Genomic DNA, 22495 nt, shown 5'->3' on the forward strand with positions numbered 1-22495 from the left:
ATTCTAAAATGTACTATAGGCTGCCGGTCAGGAATCTGTTTTGCATAACGGACTGTAGGTAATTTGAGAGTACCGGACACATCTTCTTTACCTTTTGCATCTATAGAAAAGAGCCACATACCTGACATAGAGCAGATGCTCTTGAATAAATAAAAACTAAGCTGATTGTTTTAGCTACATCCATGCACTTTATATTCAAAAGCTAGTTGGCCAACTTGTACAATTATTTATCCTGAGACAGCATAAGACCGAGGTGTTACCTTAAAAAAGTTTTTTTCTAAATACAGGAGTTTAGACAGGCTTGGAGGGGACAGAATCTGTGTGTGGGAGTCTCCCTGCTGCTGATTACTCAGTTTTGCTAATAGTAGAAAGGGTGTTGAGGGTTCCCACCTCATGCCAGAGAGGTTGCTGCAAATTTACCAATATTTTCTACTGTTAGCAGTTTCGGTTGATTCAGAGAGTCACTCATCAGGTAGAAGGTGAACTTCTAAAATTCCAACAGTTGATGGGTCTCCATGTACAAAATAGCACAGACTCCTGGGATCTCATCTGTGCTCACATTCTCTTTTAGGCTGCTGCACTATGGCCTGAACTTAAACCTTTTCACTATCCATTATGAACAAGTGTACAAAGAGTTCACGTATAAACAACTACTCTTTGCTTATTCACAGTATGAAAGGAAAGGGATCCTAGTACTTCACGGTAGGGGCGTATGTAGAGCAGTATTTCAATAATTGACTATAAAGATATTTTATGGCGTTTGGAGAACAAAATACATTCCCAAAAGGTTATACCTCAGAGAATCTACAAAGGCCTTTACAATCATTAATTGTGCATTGGAGCGGGGGAGAGGAGTCAATCTGTTGTATTTCAGATGGATGGGAAAAGTGGAATCAGAGGACAAATACAGACAATCCACAAAGTGGTTAAGTCTATGGGAACATTTGTGAGCTGACCATAAGTACTAGATATTAATTTCCCCATGGAGACGCTTCTTGCACCACACACACACACACACACACACACACCCCCACACGCACACTGCAAAAACAATGAATGTGGTAGATGAGATCGTGGGGTGAAAAACCAAGAGCAAAAATGAATGGAAAGGGGAATGAGAATGTAATAAAAAAGAAGTGCTGCACAAAAGGAGAATTTGTTGTTTACAAGAATTGGAAATATCCTACATGATATGCCCAGGGCAATTACCCAAGGCAGGACAAAGGGATCTATTCAAAACTTGCCTGATGACACCCCCATGATGAAGTGTCAACATTCCAAATAACAACTTAAGTTAAAATGCCTCAAAGGCCCTTTGCAGAATTCCACTTGAATATCTGTAAACTCCGCAATAGTTGACATGCATCAAACAATGTATTTTAAGATTGTTTGGGGGAAAAAAATGCCATTCAGAAGCAGGACTTCCTATGACAAGTTTCTACTCTGAATTTTTATGACCAAATTAGAAACCCTGGAAAAGAGAGATTGTACTAGAAGTGCTGACTCAGCAGTAAGTTGCAGCAAGGCAATGGGATACTAATTTAATGGTGTTAGAGCTGAAATGCATCATTCCTGAGATTAGCATATCCGTTAAAAAATAAAAAAGAAGAGCATTCAGCAACCCAGCTAAAACATTTCACCAGCGGTCAGCAGAAAGGAGATATTTGCATACATGGAAGATTGGGAGATAAGGTCAGGAGATTTAAAAAGGATTATACAGTTTATAGACCTAAGAATTTGCGCTATGGAACTTCAGACTGGATTCATCTCTTTATGCCTAACTTGTTCCAGAAGGATTTTCTTTAGTACAGCCCCTGGCAGATTTAGATAGTGCTTACATGGTCATTCCCATCCTTCTAGTAGATGTCCCAGTTTATTGGCAAGAATTAAGTCTCTTTAATTAGCTCATCTATCGGAAATGTATTTAGCATCTACCCTCTACCAGGTAAAATACGCTGAGGACCGATATCCAGCTTCTATCCTCAAGAATGTCAACGTTTATAAGGGAAATACAGTCAACACAGCAAGTGATTTCAGCCCAGTGTGAATTATGCAAGAGAGAGATAAGTAAGCAGAGATGACTACGGGAATGCAGAAATGAGATACTCGGCCCAGGCTGGGGGGGTCAATGAAATGAAAGACTGAAGCCTCAGCTTAAGGATCATCAGGTTGACTCAGCCTTTAGCATACTTTTCTAGAATGATTAACATAGTCAAAGTACAGCACCAATTTCAGACATTAAAGCCAGTTTAATGCCGATAGGTGGGTAGAGCGAGCTGATGACGTGCAGAGAGGTATGGTCTCAGAATCAGGCCCAGCCTTCAAGCTGGCTATTTACTAGTTGAGTGGCTTTCTGCCAGTTACTTCACCCTCAGTGTCTATGAAACAGGAGTAATAGCAACTCATATGAACTCTGAGACTTGAAGGAAATAATGTGTATAATGCATCTGGTAGCACCAAAAATATTCCCAAGACAATGGCAGCTGCGGTGTTTCTTCTGGTTTTGTAGCTGCTGTGATTACCAATATTATTAAGACATAATTATAGTTTAATAATTATAATTATAGCACAAAATTTTCATGGCTCTACATTTATTCCTGCAGTTCTTAATGTATAAGTGAAGGCTCTTGTTCATCAAAGCAGTCCTGGGCAGAACTTTCTCATCTACTTTTTACTGTGATGAGAATATTTATATAGTAGTCACTAGCCCCGTGGGGCTATTCAACGCTTGAGATTTGTCTAGTGTGAAGAATTGAATTTTAGTTTTTGGTCAAATTAATTTAAAAATTTAAGTAACCTATGGTCTGCAAGTTTATGCTCCTCCCAAATTCATATGGTGAAATCCTAATCCCCAAAGATGATGCTACTAGCAGGTGGGGCCTTTGTGAGGTGCCGGAAGCATGAGGGTGACACCCTAGGAAATGGGATTGGTGCCTTATAAAAGAGGCTCTGGAGAGATTTCCTAGCCCCCAACTGTTATATGAAGCCACAAGAAGTCTGAAGCCCAGAAGAAGACCCTCACCTGACCATGCTTGTGCTCTGATTGCAGACTTTCAGCCTCCAGAACTCTTAGAAATAGATAGTTGTTATTTCTCAGCCACTCAGTCTATTCAGGCTGCTATGTCAGAATATCACAAACTAACACAAACCAGGTGTGTGACTAGTGGCTACTGGATTAGAGCACGCAATTCTAGGGTAACAAACATAAAGTTACCCGGATCTCATTGCAGGCCCAGTGCATCAGGAAGAATGATGAGAATTTGCATTGATATGAAGCACAATGGATGATTCTTAAGAATGCAGATGGTGAGAACCACTGCTCTATTCCTCTGACTGAGTGGTTTTGATTTTATGTCTATGTGTTTGCCGAAGGGCCCTGAGGTATTAATTAAATAAAATATATTTTCTTGGAGGCTGTCTCTATGCGAGGCTCTAGAAGTTGAAAAGAACCTAAGTATAAGGTCTGTTTCTCATTTTAAACAAATTGTGATATTTTGTAGCCTTATTAAGACATACACAGCAAATAGGAAAGAAAAGCTCTTTTTAAAGTAGGTGAAAAAGTAATTTATACCAAAGAGGTTATGAGTGGAGGGTCACTATGGTGGAGTTATCAGGGAAGCCATCAAAAGGAAGCAAGCAGGAAAACGGAAACTATAAGAGCAAGGGTGAGAGTGGTTACAATGACAACTGGTAGACCACTGGAATACTACTAACAACCTTCATTTTCTCATCTAAGAAAGGGGGGGGATACATAATATCAATACTAACTGAGCACTTACTTTATGCTGAGACACTGTACCTGTACCATGTGATTTAATTTCCCCCCACAACTTGAGGAGTAGATACCACTATCAATCTCCATTTCACATCTGAGGAAACTTAAATAACTTTCTCAACATGATGGAGCTTGGCTAGTAAGTGGTGTCAATGTGAGCCAGAGAAATCGTAGATCCAGGGGCAAAGGAAGCCATTAAATCTTAATTGAGCTGAACTGAAATACTCATCTAATATTCATTGCAGAAGATATATTTAAAACACACAAAAAGATGGGAATAGCAAAATCACAAAAGTAACAGGTATCATTTACTGGGTACTTACTATTGCCAGGTATTCTGCTAGGATCTTATGTTCATTACTCACAGAATTCTCTTGACAATCCTCCAAGATAAGCACTGAACAATGTGGGAATCAGGAAAATCAGCAAGCATGTACCTCAAGAGCCATGGGGAAGAACTGAAGAGAATTTTCCCTCTTCAGTTCACAAATACACTCTTTAACTCAGGTTACCAGGGTAGAAAAGCATGCAACAGTGAAGAGAAGCACGCGATACTCATGTAATAGTGGTGACATCATAGCCCAGTCCAGGCTTTCGCCATGAAATGACAAATTTTATTGATTCCCTAAATATAGAGGCTGTGCCTTTCACCTCTGGGTCATAGCAGTGAATTCAGGAAGTTCCAGGGACACCTTCTGATATGTGAACATCTGCTTGTGTTTTTCCATTGCATATTAGGGGATCCCCCCCCCACACCCACCTACTCCCCATCACAAAAAACTGGGACCAGAGAAAAGCAAGATCTCTAAAGATGACAAGTAAAAAGTTGTTTTCTTCTCTAATACAAACAAAAATATTTATCTCAAAATAGGGCTTATATAATAAAAACAATTATACCAAGACTAATACACCTGGGGATTGAATTCTTTATCTCCACAATCTTTTGAACACTAGGCAAGGCTGTCTATTATGCACCGGGTTTCAAGCAGAGTATATATAGTGTTTAAGTAGAGCTGCATGCAAGTCTCGTACTTTGGCAGTGATCAATGTTAAATATATTTTAACAACTATAATGGCTCTATCACCCATATCTTCCAGATTTTTGTCAGGATATGGCAAAATCAAAACTTTCATTGTAATGTTATTGTTCCCCCCCCCCCCCCCCCCCCACAAAGAACCACCAGTAACTATTCACTCTTCTGGATTCTATCCGTATCTTAACAATGTGCAAACTTTAAAATGTAGGTTTATTACCAGAAGGTGAAACTACAGAAAATACATAAGAAAAGACATTACAATTCTACACACCATCGTAGAACCCAGACATCATCTACTTGTTTATTGGCAAATCATTTAAATTTATATAGCAGTTTCTATTTCTTGAGACTAGTTGTTCAGAATACTGAATGGGGAGAAATTTTGAGACTGGCTCATTTGAGAAAGAAGGTACAGGGATCAGCTAGTGATGGCTGCCATAATGACAGCAACAGAAGGGGTGGTAGAATTGTTTTACATTACGGGTGACCGACTTTTACTTTAGTAATTAAGAAAGTGAGTCCTCATGGTTGTGGTGTCTACCCAAGTTTGTACAGCAAGACCATAGCATCACTGGTATGAGGATGCTTATTGGTTAACTCCCACATCCAATGTTTGCCCACTCTATCTCCCTACAGTCATCCTATGCTTTTTTTTCCCCCCTCCAAAAATCAACAATACTTAGTTAAAATCCAACTAAACACACTGGAAAAGGCTGATCAATACATAGACGAGAGCAGTCCTTCAGAAGATTACACAGAAAGAAAAATAAATTGCTATGCCCTTGAAAGAAAAGCTACTTTTATTTAAGTTAATAAAGCTTTATTTGTTCTCTAGCCATTAAGTTTATAGAAATTAAAAGTCTTGACTATTTGTCTTTTGCCAACATGCATTTAAAAGTGGCTTTAAAAAATCTCATTAACATTCTGCTTTTTTTCTGTCCTAAGCTGATTCAATACAAAACAGATTACCTCCTGTCTGTGCCACTGAAGTGCACATAAATATTTTACAAACCAATTTATCTAAAAATTTTGTCATTCCTCATTCTGAGTCTGGACACAGAGCTTACTATAAAGCACTTTAGGTTTCCCCGATAACATAATCATTCAGGCAAGAGTATATTATATTTCCTTCTTTGATTCTTGCCTGGGCTCAAAATATTCCTCTTGGAGTGTTTTCAGAATTTCACTATGTCAGATTGGTATATACACGGTTAATGGAACTTGCAGAGAATGACCAGAAAATACTTAAATGAAGTAATTTAATAGTCAGAATACTGATAGCATCCACACTTTTGAGCCATAGGGGAAGGAGAAAATAAACTTAGCTTTTACTGATTCAGGTGGGAAAAATGATAGTCCTAATGTGAATAGACTGATTTAGTTCACTAAGAAACACAGGCAGACAAGAGTTGGGGAACCCTTGGTACCAAAGTTATGAAACCGACGTTAATGGCTCTTCCTTCAGCTCCTTATCAATCAAAAGTGATGTGAGATATCTGTTGCCTCCAGATCAGTGACTGATAAACATTTTCTAGAAAAGGTCAAATAGTAAAGAATTTCTGCCCTATGGGCCATCCAACCACCGTTGCAACTATTCAGCTCTTCTGTTCTAGTGTAAAGGCAGCTGCTCATAGGCAATACTTATGTAAATGAGCGTGGCTGTGTGCCAACAAATCTTCATTTACAAAAACAAGTGGTGGGCCAGGTATGGTTTACAGGGCTATTGTTGGCTGACTGCTACCCTAGAGGACTAAAACCGTAGGTCTCAAGGGCTCTTCTAACACCCCTGGGCTGTCTACTCTCATCCTTTATTAAGTCCTCCTCCAGGTTCCTTTTAGTTATGTGGCTTCTTTGCTGTCTACCAACCCTTTCTTTCTCCAGACAAGACCGGGAGCTCTTTGAGACCAGAGTTTGTATCTGTCTCACTTCTTCGCAGCAAACTGAATAATGCTGGTAGTATGGGAGGCACTCGGTAATTGCTTGTTGAATGAACAGGTGATTGAGCAAAAAAGGGGAGGCCCTTTCCTGGTGTTTGAGATTTCTTCCCTGGCTTGGCTGACTTGTAAAGGAGCAGGTATTCCCCATTCCAACTGCAGGATTCTCTCTTACCTATGTGCAAAATGCCCTGTTCTGATACAAAATACATACATGAGGTTTTAGCATACATTTATTTAAATTATATGAAATCAAAAGTGATTACTTGGAGAAAAAAAAAAAAGAAAAAAGGAGTGTGCAAATGGAAAAGAAAAAGGGAAAGAATAATTTGATTGCAAATTTCGGGGGGCTCCTCTCAAATGTAGGCCATCTCATCTCAGACTATGATTCCAGGGTTAAACGCTGTAATTTTCACACAACATGACCCTCTATGCAAGGCAATGACTTCATCTTATGTTGAATTCAAGAAAGAGTAAACAAACTTTAACCCCGAAAACTCGGCAGGTAAGATTTTGGATTTATGAGCCCTCATACCCATCTCCAACTGGCATCAATAGGACCACAATGTATCCAGTATCCAGGTCGTCAAGATTCACTAAAGATAAATTTGCATCATCTTGATGAGTTATTTATACGAGTTACACGTGACAAGTTGAATTTGAAATCGACCCTAGTGTAAGATGACGTGCCCACGAGACTGTGCACATCACACGTTCGACGGCGGCGCAGTTAGCAATAAAAAGTAGGGACTCCCGTGGAATGCTGGGAAGCCAGCCTCTGGGCTCACGCAGTAAAGCGGCAGGCACTTCCCAGCCGGCAATGCTACAAGAGCAACTTCAGGAGTAAAGATTCGCTGAAATCTGAAGCCTATTTCCTGTCCATCTCAGGCTGTCAGGAGAATAGAGAGATCCAGCAAAGCTGTCTGTCTGGGGCTTCGCTATGCGGGTGGCTCTTCAGGGCAGACTTTGCAAGGGGGCTGGGGGGAAGGCTCATCACAGGGTTTAATTTCAGCTGATGCTTACTGCAAGGTATTGATTGATCCCTGGAACTTGTTAAGTCTAAGGTGGAGAGAATGGATCTCACAGTGGAGAGGCGCAATGTGAAAGCTGCCCAGCTCTCAGGGGTTCCCCGTGAGCCAAAAACACAACACAATTTTTCATGATCACCATTCGCGACTTTCAAACCGAAGAGCCTTATTTTTGTTAGTAAGGAAACCAAAGGTAATGTCTGGCTATCCACCCAGCAGTGGCTGATGCTAAACACAGCTCTAAAATGAAATTTGCAGCAGAGGTATTCTAAAGAGGAGATAAACTAAAGAAGCCAGCCCTGTTTGGAAATGACTAAAGAGAGCACATAAGAGTTTTTATTATCTTGGTTAAATAAATGGGAAACATAAAACCTGGGAGATGAGACCATAGGATTTCTTTGTCATTTCTATTGATTAGAAAAAAGGTCCCAAAGGACTCGAAACTATTTAAAAATAAACAAACTATATTTTTCTCCTGCTTGTTAGGGTGCCTTCCAAGCAAGACTTTTCCCCCTCCTCTCTACAGCAGTTGGCAGAAATTAGTTTCCAGTTAAAAAAAAAAAAAAAAAGTTTATCAGATATTTTTGAGAAAGTGGTGAACGTTATCATTGCAGTTATTTTTAATACCTCTTGACAATGTTCTACCTTCTCATCTAAGATCATGGACCTAGGAAAGTTTCCTACCTGCCACTGAATACTGACCACAGCATGGGTTTCAACGGGGTGCTCAAGAACATATTTTAAAGCACAAAAACCACAAACAAAAATAGAAAAAAGCTAACACATAAAAGATAAATGTAATAAAAAAATAATTTTCCCAGGCCCTTTCTGAATATGCTTTGAATGCATCAAGTTGAATTAAAATAAAAGGGCTAGGCTAAGATAACCTAACACTGCAACATAAAAGTTTGTTAATAGTGAAAAACAAAAACAAAAAACATGTGAGAACATTTCCCTCAGGGTTTATGAAGTCAGAAGAGCACAGTGGTTAATGATGATAGAACCATATATCTCAGTTCTAACTCCCTGTTTTTACTAGCTAAAAATAGGCATACAACTCATGGAAGTTGCACAATCTCTCTGTGCCTCAGTTTTTCATGTATAAAATGGGTATGTTAGTAGCTCTCTCAAGGTGAAGGAAAACATAAAGCTGGCATTGGATTAAATGTTTTCCCAGGCACATAATTCATACTCAAAAGATCATAGCTACTATTACTCAAGAAATGAAAATGAAGATTATGTTTATCATTTCAAAGCTTATTCATCGTGAAACATCCTAGCTCAAAACCTAGGTTCCTGAACGGTTTCCTCTTTTGGATACAATACAGATAAAACGGGATAACATCAAAGAATCAATTCAGTGTACAGCAGATATCGTCCCAAGTCACGTTCATGCATTTTCTCATTTAGTGGACATGACAGTCCTATTATCCATTTTGCAGATAAGGAAACTGAGGCCTTGCAAGTCGTGTCATTTACCCCAAGCCTCACACTTAATAAGAAGCAAATCCATAGGAAAATAAACAAGCAAGCAAGCAAACAAACAAGAAACTCTCTCCGGTTTCAAATCCAATGATTATGACCACAAAGGACATGGTTTAAAAATTCAGAATACATGCCTACCTTGGCTTTTCATCCTTGTTTGCCGGAGACTCTGGTCAGCAAGAGTAAGCCAGAAAGTCCAAACCTCGAAGATACAATGGCTGCTGGTCTAACAATCTTTCCCTTCCTCCAGACTTCAGCTGAGGATCCCGGATGCTCTTCCTTGATTCTGGGTCAGTAATACCAGTTCGGTGCTTCTGCTTTATCCACCCTACCCTCAGCTACTACCTTATCCTGCCACCACTCTTCGTTCCTTCAAAAGAACTCGGGATCAGAAATGGTATCCTTGACCCAAACGCACCCTGGTTGACCCTGGGGTTTAGACCAACCAGGTACTTGCAGGGGGAAAAAAAAAGTAATAACCTAATTATTGCAGCCACCTGCCTGCCATCGCTGTGAGCTCGTGACTGCTGCCAGGTGCTAGGCTGGGATCAATTAGTAATTGTAACTGAAGCTGACTGCAATTAATTACATAACTTTAACCTGTTCAAGCCTAATTCCCCTCCCCCAAAATGACTTCAGGAACCTGGGATATGGCAGACTGCCGCAAATGCAGAAAAAAAGTAATGAATAAGGTTTCTGTATTTTCTTCAGATTTGGATCATTCTTAATCCTCATATATCACGTGCACAGCCGACCTGTCCTATTTACCCATTGTTAATGAAACGATGTGTTCATTTCTAACTTGTGGCCCAAGACTGAAAAGGGAGGCTATTCCTCTCCTAGCCCACAAGGGAGGGGGCCTCCCCCTGGGGCCATGGTGCGATGGGTCTTCCGTGAGGTACAGGACAGTGCAGTAGATTGTGGACAATGGGACTGTAGGGATGAGGGTTGGAGTTCTGGCTCCACCCTTCATTAACAGGCCGAGGGATAACCTCTGCCTCCACATCCTCATCTGTAAAATAGGCATATTATTAATGCTGGAGAAAGGAAGCAAAACAGAACATACGCATTCACTGCTGCGCCGTTTGGCATAAAGCTGATGCTTGATAAACGCTCACGCACCGCCAGTGCCTGCTAACCTTTGCGAAGTTCAGGAGACATGCGAACCTTCGAGTGAGGCTCTGTCACAGAACTCCCCCACTGACCAGGAACTATAGTGCGATATAGCTGTAAATGACTCAGAATTTGGAGTCTGTGGTACATGAGCTGTTGTCATCGGCTATACCTAATGAGGTGTGTGTCCAGGAACCAGTAACGTTAACTTCTTCAAATCTCAGTTTCCACATCTTCAAATAAACAGAAATGTTTATAGGGTTGCTTCAATGATTAAGTGCAAGCAGGCATGGCTCGGATATACATAAATGATATTAGCAAGACATTTTAACATTTTTATGGCAAAATCAGTAAGTGGAATTATCATTTATATTTTTTTCTCCTGGTATTTTCCCCTAGCTTCATTCCATGATAGCCAAGGTCTTCTATGCTTCTTGCTTCAGGAATCTTGGTAGGGCTGAAAACATTAATCAAACTAAATGTCCAAGTGGGTTTGAGAGATAATACGGGGCAGGGGCAGAGGGCAGGCAGGAGAGAAGGCTGCAGAGGAGAAATTATTCAAGAATGGCAAAAGTTCAAGGAGAGAGAGAGGAGAAGCACCCCCAGCCAGGAAAAAGAAAGGATGTCTGTGAATTTCCAGAGCAGGGAAATTTACATGTGTTCTCCGGTAAAGCCTAGAATACTAGCAAAAACATTAGGTAGATAGCTATATGCTCCCCTGAGAAAGATGAACGAAGGACATCATGATTTCCAGCCTCAGCATGAACCCCACAGGGGCACGAAAGAGGAAAAACATGAGCCTCGAAGAAATGGCAAGAGTTTAAGAGGATGGGAGGATTGGTAGCTGCAATCATAACAGGCTAATGAAGCCCCATTTTGCAACCAGTTACCTAGATTTTACTACAATCTAGAAGCAAAAGGAGGCCCCAGTAAAGATTATATAGTAGGAAGTGGCTGAGTACTATTAATCTATTTCTTTTTCTTGGACACAGGGAAATTACCTTCACCAGCCTTCCTTATAGTTAAGGTGGGTCCTTTGCAGCTCAGTCTGGCCAATGGAAAATGAGCAGACATGATGTATACAACTCCCGGGCCTCTAAAACCCTTCAAGTGATGTGTCATGCTCTTTCTTTTTGTTCATTAGCTGACTCCATGCATAGGATGCAGTAAGGGAATCTGAGAATGGATGGAAGGATACAGGATCCCTGAGTAATAAAGGTTATAATTACTCTTATTAATAAAATGCCTGACATAGAATTTCTCATCAGCCCTAAAAGTTGGAGGATAGGAAAAGAGAATTCAAGTTGATTTAAGACAAATAAAGAATAGAGTGCAACTCATACCTGAATTTGTTCATGGCTTTATCACTACAAAAAGCTAGAATTTCCATGCAGCAACCTAAGTAGTATGTAGGCAAAAGCAATAACAGAAGGCAAGTATCTTACACCATGGGTTGTTCTGCTAACTACCTCAAGAAGTCATATGACAAGATTCATTAAGAAGTATGACAAGGTTGATGGGGCGCCTGGGTGGCACAGCGGTTGAGCATCTGCCTTCGGCTCAGGGTGTGATCCCGGCGTTCTGGGATCGAGCCCCACATCAGGCTCCTCCGCTATGAGCCTGCTTCTTCCTCTCCCACTCCCCCCGCTTGTGTTCCCTCTCTCATTCGCTGTCTCTATCTCTGTCGAATAAATGAATAGAATCTTTAAAAAAAAAAAAGTATGACAAGGTTGGAATGACTGTCCCTTGGCTGTCTCACCACGAGAACGCCCCCAGATTGGTCAGACCACCATCTGACTCTTAACGACCTCCATGATGTCCTCTCTGCAAATATGAATGACGCCAATACCTGGAGGTTTAAAATAAATAAAACATGAACAAGCAAAATAAACTTGTCTTTGAGAGCTCAATTTCAAAGTCCTTCAAAACTGTAAACAAGCTTTTCAAATTAGGTCTAAGAAACACCCTCATCTCTATCTGTATCTTTTAGCTTTCCCAACAAAGGTCTCATTCTGTCCAGCCCCTCATCTTCCCACTTTTTCAGTTTCTTATCATGACCTTCCTGTTCTCCCCAATCTGCAGTGGTTTCTAATTGGTCCTTGAAAGTGTCCTGTGACCTGTAATAAACCACTTTATCCATTTCTGTGATTTGAAGCATCTGGGAGAGAAATTCCATTAGAACGCTAATTGGGTCTGATGTGAAGAGTTCACTATGGATCTATATGGAGACATACTTGACAGAGTACTGGATCATGTTAGATTTGGTGACATTTTAAAATATTTGCTAAGAAAATTATGCTACATCTAATCATCTGGGAGAAAATGACAGCTGAGCGTGAACAGAGTACAGCTCATTTTATCCATTCAGGGGCGAGAATGATATCCATTGATTTTCCCGCTCACCATTTATTCCCCTTGCTTGTAGGATCATGACCCAACGTTCCTTTAAGAACCAAGCCTCCCTCACTCTCAGTTCATGTGGATCATGGGTAGATGATTCTGCCTCTCATTGCCTCTTCCTCCCAGGTTCGGGACTGCGGACAGGATCCAGTCTGGCCAAGCTTGAGGAGCCTGCCATCCCCGCTACCTTCTGTTTGGTTCAGGGAGGTTATGGTTGTAATCTGTGTCTAAGTCCTGGGGTTCTTGGAGGAATCACGTTGAAACATGTATTCTCCCCACCAGAAGTTCTAACCTGGCAGAATATAAGCCTGGAGGTGGTAAGGACCACCTCATCACTACTTGGAAGCAGCTACTTAAGAATGAAACCAAAACCAGGAGAGGAGCACCAAAACATGGAGAGAAGGGGATTCATGGCGATCGTGTTTGAGTACCTGGGTCTGGCTGTACTGCCCATGATCAAATGAATCCCCTTTTGTGCTTCATCTTATTTGAACTGGGTTTCTCTAAAAGCACCAAGTGTAAAATCATGACACTGGGAGAGTATCACAGAACATTTTGCACCTTGTATAACAGGTATGGCTATCCAAGGACGTTAGCGGTGAACGTGGTGGAAGGCATAAAGAGGATATCTGTATAAGGGGTAAATCTGGATGGCATCCTGATGTGGAGGACAGGCTTTGAAGGAGGGCCAGTCATGCTGGGTTTACATCACAGAGACCCCATTTCTTAGATAAGCCGTCCTGTTGATGAGTCACTTAGCTTCCGGTTCCCAGTGTAGAAGCTGAGAAAAAATTTTCATGGAGGTGGTATATTCAGTCATTTATTTTTGGCTGTCCAAAATTGTGTCACTCACTAACTTGACCCAGTGTAACCATAGTAGTAGTTACTTCTTAAGGGACTTTCCAAAAAGTACGAGCTTTTTTACCTGAATAAAATTTATAGGCATTCCAGGGAGAGTTGGGAACATTTTTTTTAAAATTTCAGATTCCTAAGCCGTGTGTGGATACATTCTGATTTAGGAAGTCTTTCGAACATTCCACAATTCAGCATTTTCAACCAGCAACCTAGATGATTCTGATACAGGTAGCCACATTTCAAGAAATAGTACTATGACAAGCAGATCAGAACTGAGGGACTAAAGTCATAAACAAATGAATTTCAAATCGTCTTTCTGCTGCCTACCAACAATACCTTGGACAATGGCAAAAGCTTTCTTTGCTTCAGCTTCCTATTTACAAATGAAGATAATAAAGCCATCATAAAGGGCTTTGCAAGATAATGTTTGTAAAGAATTTAGCACAGAGTTTATATCAGTAAGGCTCCAATAAATAGTATCTGTTGGTAATTCATTTACATGGGTTAGCTTCTCAGATAAACCAATTATGACTACTTAGAATCCAGCAGCATAGAAGACCTTGTAGCAATGAGACATAGGGTATATAAGTTTTGCTGTGGAAAACAGCAAGCAGGCTCTAGTGTAGAAGTTGCGAAAAAAATGAAACCAATCTTGTTAGATTATGTTGAGGACCCAATGAAATCATCGGTGTAAAATGTCTAATAGAAGGCTTGGCATATGATCTATGTTCTAAAATGTAGCCATTGTTATTTTTATTCATTATAATATTATTATTATCATTATTTCTGTGGTTTTACTGGAGATCCTGTTTAAAAAATAACTGGCAAGATGAGAATGTTTTTGCAGAAAAAAACATTTGATATTTCCACAAACATGACAGTGCGGAGGAGTAATAACCATATACAACCCAACCTATCCATTTCAATACATTGGGGAAAAGAACAAGGAGGCTTAAAACAAGCCCTTCCTGTCTGTCAGTGTTGCACTCCCTCGTTTCACGGGTGAGGACTTGAGTGGCCTTTGCCCAGGGACATGGTGAAGTAGCAAGTATCTACCAGCACCCACGGATGTTAAGCATCACCACTGGCTATCTGCAAAATCCACGTTTTAATGATTAGCCTTTGCTGCCATAACAGTTGCAGAAAAATCAATTCTACAATTTTTTCCTTTTCTAAAATGCCCGGGTTTCAGCTGATAAAGCAATGATTGAAGTCAATGGCTGAAGTGGGAATTCGAGTATGTTTTTAAAGGATAATCGCTAGGCTCCTTCTTGGGATGCATCTGTTTTTAACCACTTTCTCCACTCCGAGTGTGGTAATTGAACAGAGAGGTGTACAAAACATCAACAGTGGAAACCGGAAACCGGCTTCACGTGCTTCTGTAGCTTTGGTAACTACAGGTGTGTGTTAATGAATCACACGCCTGGTGAAATAAAATTAAAGGCAGCCGCACGTGTTTACAAAACTGCAGCCGCAAATTACAGGTATCGGTCGCATCCATAATTCATCCATAATTGACAATTTTCATATTACCGGAATAGAGAATCAAGTCATGCAGATGATTACAGCATTTGCCTCCCAGCGCTAGAGATGTTGCTTCATTTGTCATACAGCATCTCAAATGAAAGAGATTATAGTTTTTAGGTGGGGCTGGACATCAGGGTAAAGGACCAAAGTATTGCACACAACTCAGCCCCCACTTCCACCTCCCACACCTCCCACTCCCAGCTCCCTGTTAATAAGGAAGTGTGCCTACACACAGGCTCTAGAAACGCAGGAGCCGAGTCCAATTCTGACACTGCTATCTAAATCTAGAAACGAGAGCTAAGTGTTTAGAAACTCTATGCCTCCGTTTCTTCATCCGTTGATGGGTTAACAAAAGTGCCTACCTCACAAGATCCTTAGGTTAGATTGAGTTCATTCAGATGGAGTTCATATATCTCTTCTGATAAGGGACCTGAGGAGATCCTTGAAAATAGTTCGCTATTCACTTGACCCAGAAAACCCTACCAAATCACGCAAATAATCAAGAGGTTCAAGTCTTTGTGTTCACTTTAAGAACAAACGTGAACTGCCCATGCCACGAAGGGTGTGCATATCCAAAAAGCCACCAAGTGTCTGAAGGATGTCACTTTGCAAAAGCAATCTGGGCCATTCCATCGCTCCAATGGTGGAGTTGGTGGGCATGCCCAGGCCAAACAGTGTGGCTGGACGCAGGGTCGGTGGCCCAAAAAGAGTGCTGAATTTTTACTGCACATGCTTATAAATACAGAGAGTCATGCTGAACTTAGTTTAAAGATTTCATTTGTTTGTTTGTTTATTATTTAGAGTGAGCAGGGGGAGGTGGAGAGAGAGAGAGAGAATCCCAAGCAGACTTCGCACTGGGCCTGACGCAGGGGCCTCACAACCCTGAGATCATGACCTGAATGGAGATCGAGTCTGACACTTAAACACTGAGCCACTGAGATGCCCTTGAACTGAAGGGTTTAGATGTAGATTCTCTGGTCATTGAGCACATCCAGGTGAACGAAACCCCCAAGACGCGGTGTGGAACCCACGGGGTTCATGGTCAGAAATAATGCATCCATGAGCTCTCCCTGCTGCTCGGAGATGCTCCTTACTGCAAAGAGCAGACTATTCCTAAACCGGAAGAGGACGTTGCATGGAAGAAAAAGATATCCCAGAAAAAAACTGAAGAAACAAAAACTTACGGTCCCAGAGTAAAGTTAAAAAAAAAACCAAAAAAAACCCCCAACTGAGTTACTATATGTACAATGCATAGAGTAATGGCTGGCAGTAAGCTTAGTGAATGCTTAACCATTAACTTCTCTAAGCCCCAGCTTCCAGAACCATAAAATGGGGTTAAAAACATCGCCTGTCACACATGTTTCGTAGGACAATAAGATAATGCACGTGAAGCACCTAGTTTAATTCCTGATACACAAAACCACTCAACTTTCGAGCCAGTAGTAGACATAGTAATAACAGCAACTTTACCTCAAATGGACAAAATAAATTAATATTGTTAATTTTGTGTAAAAATCCCATCTTGGGCTTCTAACTTATTTAGAAGAATTTTTTTTTTCTCATTTGGGAACTCTTTTTTTTTTTTAATTAATTAATTTATTTTTTCCTTTTTTTCTTTTCTTTTTTTAAATGTTTTTTTATTACATTATATTAGTCCCCATACAGTACATCCCCGGTTTCTGATGCAAGGTTCGATGATTCATTAGTTACGTATAACACCCAGTGCACCATGCAATACGTGCCCTCCTTACTACCCATCACCAGTCTATCCCATTCCCCCACCTTCCTCCCCTCTGAAGCCCTCAGTTTGTTTCTCAGAGTCTATAGTCTCTCATGCTTCACTCCCTTTCTGGTTACCCCCCTTTCTTTATCATTTGGGTATTCTGATTCAGATACCCTCAGGATTAGGTTTTTACAAGGTATCTTGGACACAAATAAATGTAATCTTGCTAAAAACCCCTCCTATAAAGACATGTCCTGTGCATTGTTTTAGCTTTACCTCCCCAAAGAGGGCTAATCAGAATGCACACGGAATTCTTTGCCACTTGCTGAGGGTGAATAAGGAGGCTGCATTAAAGGCTGCCCGAGTTGGAAGGGACACAGCAGATGACGTGACAGAGACAGAGCTGGCAAGCTACAGGGACACAGCCCAAAGCCTTACCTGAAATCTCTGTAACGTTCCCCAGAACGCACTTTCTCAAGTTCCCCTCATTTCACACACGAGAAGTCATGGGTCTACCTTGGTGTGGGTTTCTATCGCTGAAATTTAGGAAGACAGAACAATGCAAATAGGGGTGCCTGGGTGGCACAGTCGTTAAGCGTCTGCCTTCGGCTCAGGGCGTGATCCTGGAGTCCTGGGATCGAGCCCCACATCAGGCTCCTCCGCTGGGAGCCTGCTTCTTCCTCTCCCACTCCCCCTGCTTGTGTTCCCTCTCTCACTGGCTGTCTCTCTGTGTCAAATAAAAAAAATCTTTAAAAAAAAAAAAAAAGGAGCAATGCAGATACACAGTAACGACAACATAAAATTTCTTAGACAAACTCATCTGAACTTGTGGCGAAGTTTATCGCCCATTAATGAGGAGCCCAGCAGGTAGAAAATGCTCATTGGACCACAAGGAAGCGGGAGGTTAAGTACGGAAGGCTTCCAGCAAGGTACAGACTGCTGTGTTACTTCAAATGGTCATAAAAAGGTCATATTTTTATCAGTGGTTGGGTAAATTTGTAGCACCATATGGAGCCATCTTTGGGCGTGATCTGTTCATTAGAAATAATAAGTCATCTATAAGAGAAGCAGTGATTAACAAATCGATCTGCAGCAATTAATTAGACCTGCCAGATAACAAAGTTTCTCCTGACTCTTCCACAGAGAGCCAGTTTGCACCAGGCTCTGGGCAGAAGTCAAATACAAGAAGACTGAAGTGCAGGCGCGCCTGTGTGGCTCAGCCATTAAGCGTCTGCCTTCGGCTCAGGTCATGATCCCAGGGTCCTGGGATCGAGCCCCGCATCGGGCTCCCTGCTTGGCGGGAAGCCTGCTTTTCCCTCTTCCACTCCCCTTGCTTGTGTTCCCTCTCTCACTGTCTCTCTCTGTCAAATAAATAAATAAAATCTTTTTTTTTTAAAAAAAGATTTTTTTAAAGAAGACTGAAGTGCAGAGTCCTGCTTTTCCTCAAATTTCTGCAGCATATAACCCAAGATACCAGACCATTTACCTAATTCTCAGAAAGGAAGATGACACTTTTCTTTCACGATAAAAATATCTTGTAATCTTCTATCTGCATTGGGTATAATAGTTTACCAAGGGTTTTCTCTGTAAGCTCACATTTAATTTGCACAACAGGTGTGAGAAGCAGACAGGGCAGGTGTGAGCCCCATTTGATACCCAAGGAACACGACACCCAGAGGAGCTCACTGCCTTTGCTAACAGTCTAGCTTGAGGTGTAAAAGAGCCAGGAGTGGAACTTATGTCCAATGTAGCTATGGAAAACATTTCTCTCTCAAATAGTTCCAGGGTTGCAAGGAAATTCTTAGGTCTGAGCCAAAGTAGACACAGATGGAGACATGCACTCAATAGCATGGAGGGTTTGGGGAGTGTTTAAAAGTCCTCACGCTCTTTCTCCACCCAGTCTGTCAGCTCCAGTGTCCCGACTTTCCCAGCCTGATTTAAGTCTTGTAAGTCTGTTTAAACAAGAAACCTATGGAATAAATGTAGGCCAACCACTCCAGGAGTTCTCATGCTCAGCATCTGATCACAAAGTGTTTTCAGATAGACTATTTCAACTGCTGAGTTGTCCCCAAGTGTGCTCTGTCAGCAGAACTTCCTCCTCCTACCCAATGGTGTCTGGTGTCCATGATACAATGGAATCTTCTGGAGAGAGTTTAAAAACTATTGATCCCCAGGTTGCACCCTCAAGTCTCTGATGTAACTGACCTGGTCTAAAGACACTTGGAAAACATGTAAGGAAAATTCTACATTAAACCAGGTAAAAGGTTTTTGTTTGTTTGTTTTTTCACAGTAGGGTTTCTCAGAATTTTTAACACCTTCCTGCATCATGTGCTTCTTCAAGATGGAGAGCTCTAGTTGATTGTGTTTGGCAAACTTCTTTCAGTCCAGAGTGCTTTTGGTGTTGAACATTTCCTGGGCCTCTTATTCCATACTGATCTAATGAATTCTGGGAGAGAAGTGCATCTAGCAGGAGCTATAGGCACCTATTAAGGAAAAGGACTGCATCTAAAGAAAGATAGGATCAAGACAACTTTCCTAGTCTAGAGCCTCACTACACAGTGTGGTCCCTGCCCCGACCCCACTGCATCCTGGGGAGCTTATTAGAAAGGCAGAATCTCAGGGCCCACCCCAGACCCAAGGAAGCAGAATCTGCATTTTGGCACAATTCCCAGGGGGTCATATGCACATTAAAATTTACGAACCTTTGCTCTAATCCACCATTTTTTCCAACCCTTGTTGGGTTTCATCATTCTGGCTTTGAGGAAAACTTCACCATGTGTCAACCATAGGTTTACCTTCAGCACGCCACGCACAGACAGGGAAAGCTCAGACTGTGGCTGCACAACTCCAGGGGGCATCAGTCACGAAAAACATAAAGGTCACACTGTCCCCGAGGGTTGTTCATCCAAAGAAATATTTTCAAAACTGACACTATACCACGTGCAGTATAGCAACTTCGTACATCAGTTCTGTCCAAGAGCTTTAATTGATTCAAGCACATCGATACTAGTTAACACTTTTTGAGAACTTAATAGAGTGTAGCACCTTGATGTCACTTTACAGTCATTATTTTATATTATCAATATGACAACACTCTAAGATATAATCTATTATTATCCTCACTTTTTGATGAAATGGTGGTTGCTATGGGTTTATAAAAGATGTCAGGCGCAAGGTCAAGGAGTTGATACTGACAGCATTGGGACTGGACTGTAGATCTAATTCCGACACCATGCTCTTACTACAGAGAAACTGGATTTTTAAAAAAATCTGTAGGATAGACTATTGAGGTGGGAAATTACAGGAGAGTTTAGGGATCATATCTGAAGAGAGAGATTAATATAAAATGTGTGGCTAGACTATGTTCTTAGGAGACATAGTCTAGTTTTGCCCAATTCAAAATTAAGAACGCTGTGCAAGTAGACAACGGTGAAACCAGCATTTGCTACATGATTACAATGTCTGATCATAGTAACAAATAATTTCCAGAGGCATTATAATATCTGCAAATAGCTACTCCCTCGTTTCATCCTCAGGGTAGTCCAGTGGAGAGAGAGTTTTACCACCTACATGTGTAGGACAAGGTAAGTCCCAGAAATTCAACAACTTAATCTGAGATCTCGAAACCTAGATGTGACGGTGATACGATTCAAAACCAGGTCTTAAAAATTCCAAGTCCTAAGCTCCTTCCACCACAGCGTAGCCATCTTCCCAACCATTAGATAAATGTCAGGACCTTAAGAATAAAAGATGGTAGGTCCCCTTCTCAGTTGGCCAGCCTGGCCTGGACAGCCGACAGACAGCAAATGAGAAGGCTTACAGAAATGAATTGATAAAACAACAATAACAAAATTTAGAAAATGCCTTCCAACAATTTTTCACACTTTAGCAGACGTTTGATTCTAACAAATGGTTGATTCTGGTACCTAAGAGCACAGAAAGTTATTTTTCCACAGGCCTTAAATTTGATTTTTTTCCTCTTTCTCTTTAAAAAAAAAAAAATGTTTCTGCCAAGCTTTCTCAAAAAAAAAAAAAAGAAAGAAAAAAGTCTCCTCCAGGCTTCCTACGGACATAAAGGGCCTGGTGGATAGTGGGACTGCTTGACAAGCACTGTCATTAGTACAGGCACAGGGACAGGGAGAGAGAGGAATCAGGCCAGGTCGTGGATAAACACCATCCTAGAATTCTAGGGGCAGCAGGGATTTGGGGAGGTCAGTTGGTCCATCCCTCTGTCTCCAGGAACGACTCACCTTTTTCCATTAATATGGACCATAATAGAACAAGATCATTCTATTTTAGAGAATATTGGAAAACAGGTGGTTCTGTGGATCAATACATGAAAACACTTCTCCATTCTTATGTACCTTCTGTTGATTTTGGTTCTCAACTGAAAGTGTTTTGCTCCCCCTTCTCCCCAACCACCCATTCACCCAGGGGACATGGGACAATGTCTGGAAGCTTTTTTTGGTTTTTAAAACTGGAGAGGAGTTTACTACTGGCAGCTAGAACGTAGAGCCCCAGGATGCTGTTAAACACTCTATGATCCCCAAGGCAGCCCCATGACAAAGAATTATCTCCCCCCAAATTGAATATGCTGAAGTTGAGAAACTTTGCAGAAGAGGGAAGAATATGCATTATTCTTTGCATATTGCTGTCAGAGTATCGATGGATAGGTAGATAACATGATATTTGTCCATACAAGTACCTACCCATAATGGCACTAAAGTTCTATGCTTCAGACACACATTTCTTCTTAAGACGTTTAAAGGATATATAGAACTCTTTTTTCTTTTTTCCCTTTAAAGTCAGGCTGAATTCATCCTTTACCAACTGGCTAGCCTTTGCTATCGGACAGTAAATTCCATGATGGCAGAGACCATATATGGTTGATCTCTATTCCCCCAGGGTCTACCACAGAAATAGGTATATAGTAGTTGCTAAATATATGTTCTGAAAATCTCTATGTAAAAATTTAATCTATTTGGTTATGTAAAAACTCCTAGATGGATTTTCACAACATTAAGGGCATGTGCTAGAAGTGGTCTCTCTTGAAGTCATAGGTTCTTTTGTGTACTTGATATTTTGGCATTCCCTGGGTGAGGCATATCAAAAACATGGACAGTCTTCCAGAATAGTTGAAACCAAGGAATCTTTGTGACTGTAATTGGGGCATGGCGTGCCATATGTGTGAAGATTTTGTAGAATAAAAAGTAACTGTGGTTTCCAAAGTGAATCCCAAAGTGAAAATCGTAGGGGCAGATTCTCCCACTTCTAGATGCTGCTTTGCTTTCCACAAGGGCAACCCTATTTAGTTATGTAGTGGTCCACTTCTTGGAAAAGAGCCACCACCGAAAGGAAAGTCTTAAAGAGTATCAGAGCTGAGCGATTCATGGCACAGGGTGTATTTAAAGTGCTCCTGGAAACCTACCAACTACCAATATCACAGACACAACCCGTTTCTGTTTTAACAGGAACTGCTTTAGCCCATCCTGTTAGAGTAGGAGGTTTCACAAACTTCCTTTAGACTTTAATTGATAACACACAAATCTGTTGCCACAGATGGTTGGGTGGGCAGCATTTGAAGCTGAGGTCTGGAGAAAGACTTCCCACCCCCAGCA

At 41.1% G+C, this 22495-nt stretch overlaps 1 protein-coding gene and 1 pseudogene across 1 annotated transcript in view; one reads left to right on the forward strand and one right to left on the reverse strand.

Moving 5' to 3' along the window:
• TAFA1 (TAFA chemokine like family member 1) overlaps positions 1-22495 on the reverse strand; it is a 482981-nt gene that overhangs the window by 345202 nt on the left and 115284 nt on the right. The gene's annotated exons all lie outside the window — the stretch shown is intronic.
• Positions 12802-16750, forward strand: LOC121102365 (annotated as a pseudogene).

This window comes from Ursus maritimus, unplaced genomic scaffold, assembly GCF_017311325.1.
Source record: "Ursus maritimus isolate PB19 unplaced genomic scaffold, ASM1731132v1 scaffold_14, whole genome shotgun sequence".
NCBI lineage: Eukaryota > Metazoa > Chordata > Mammalia > Carnivora > Ursidae > Ursus > Ursus maritimus.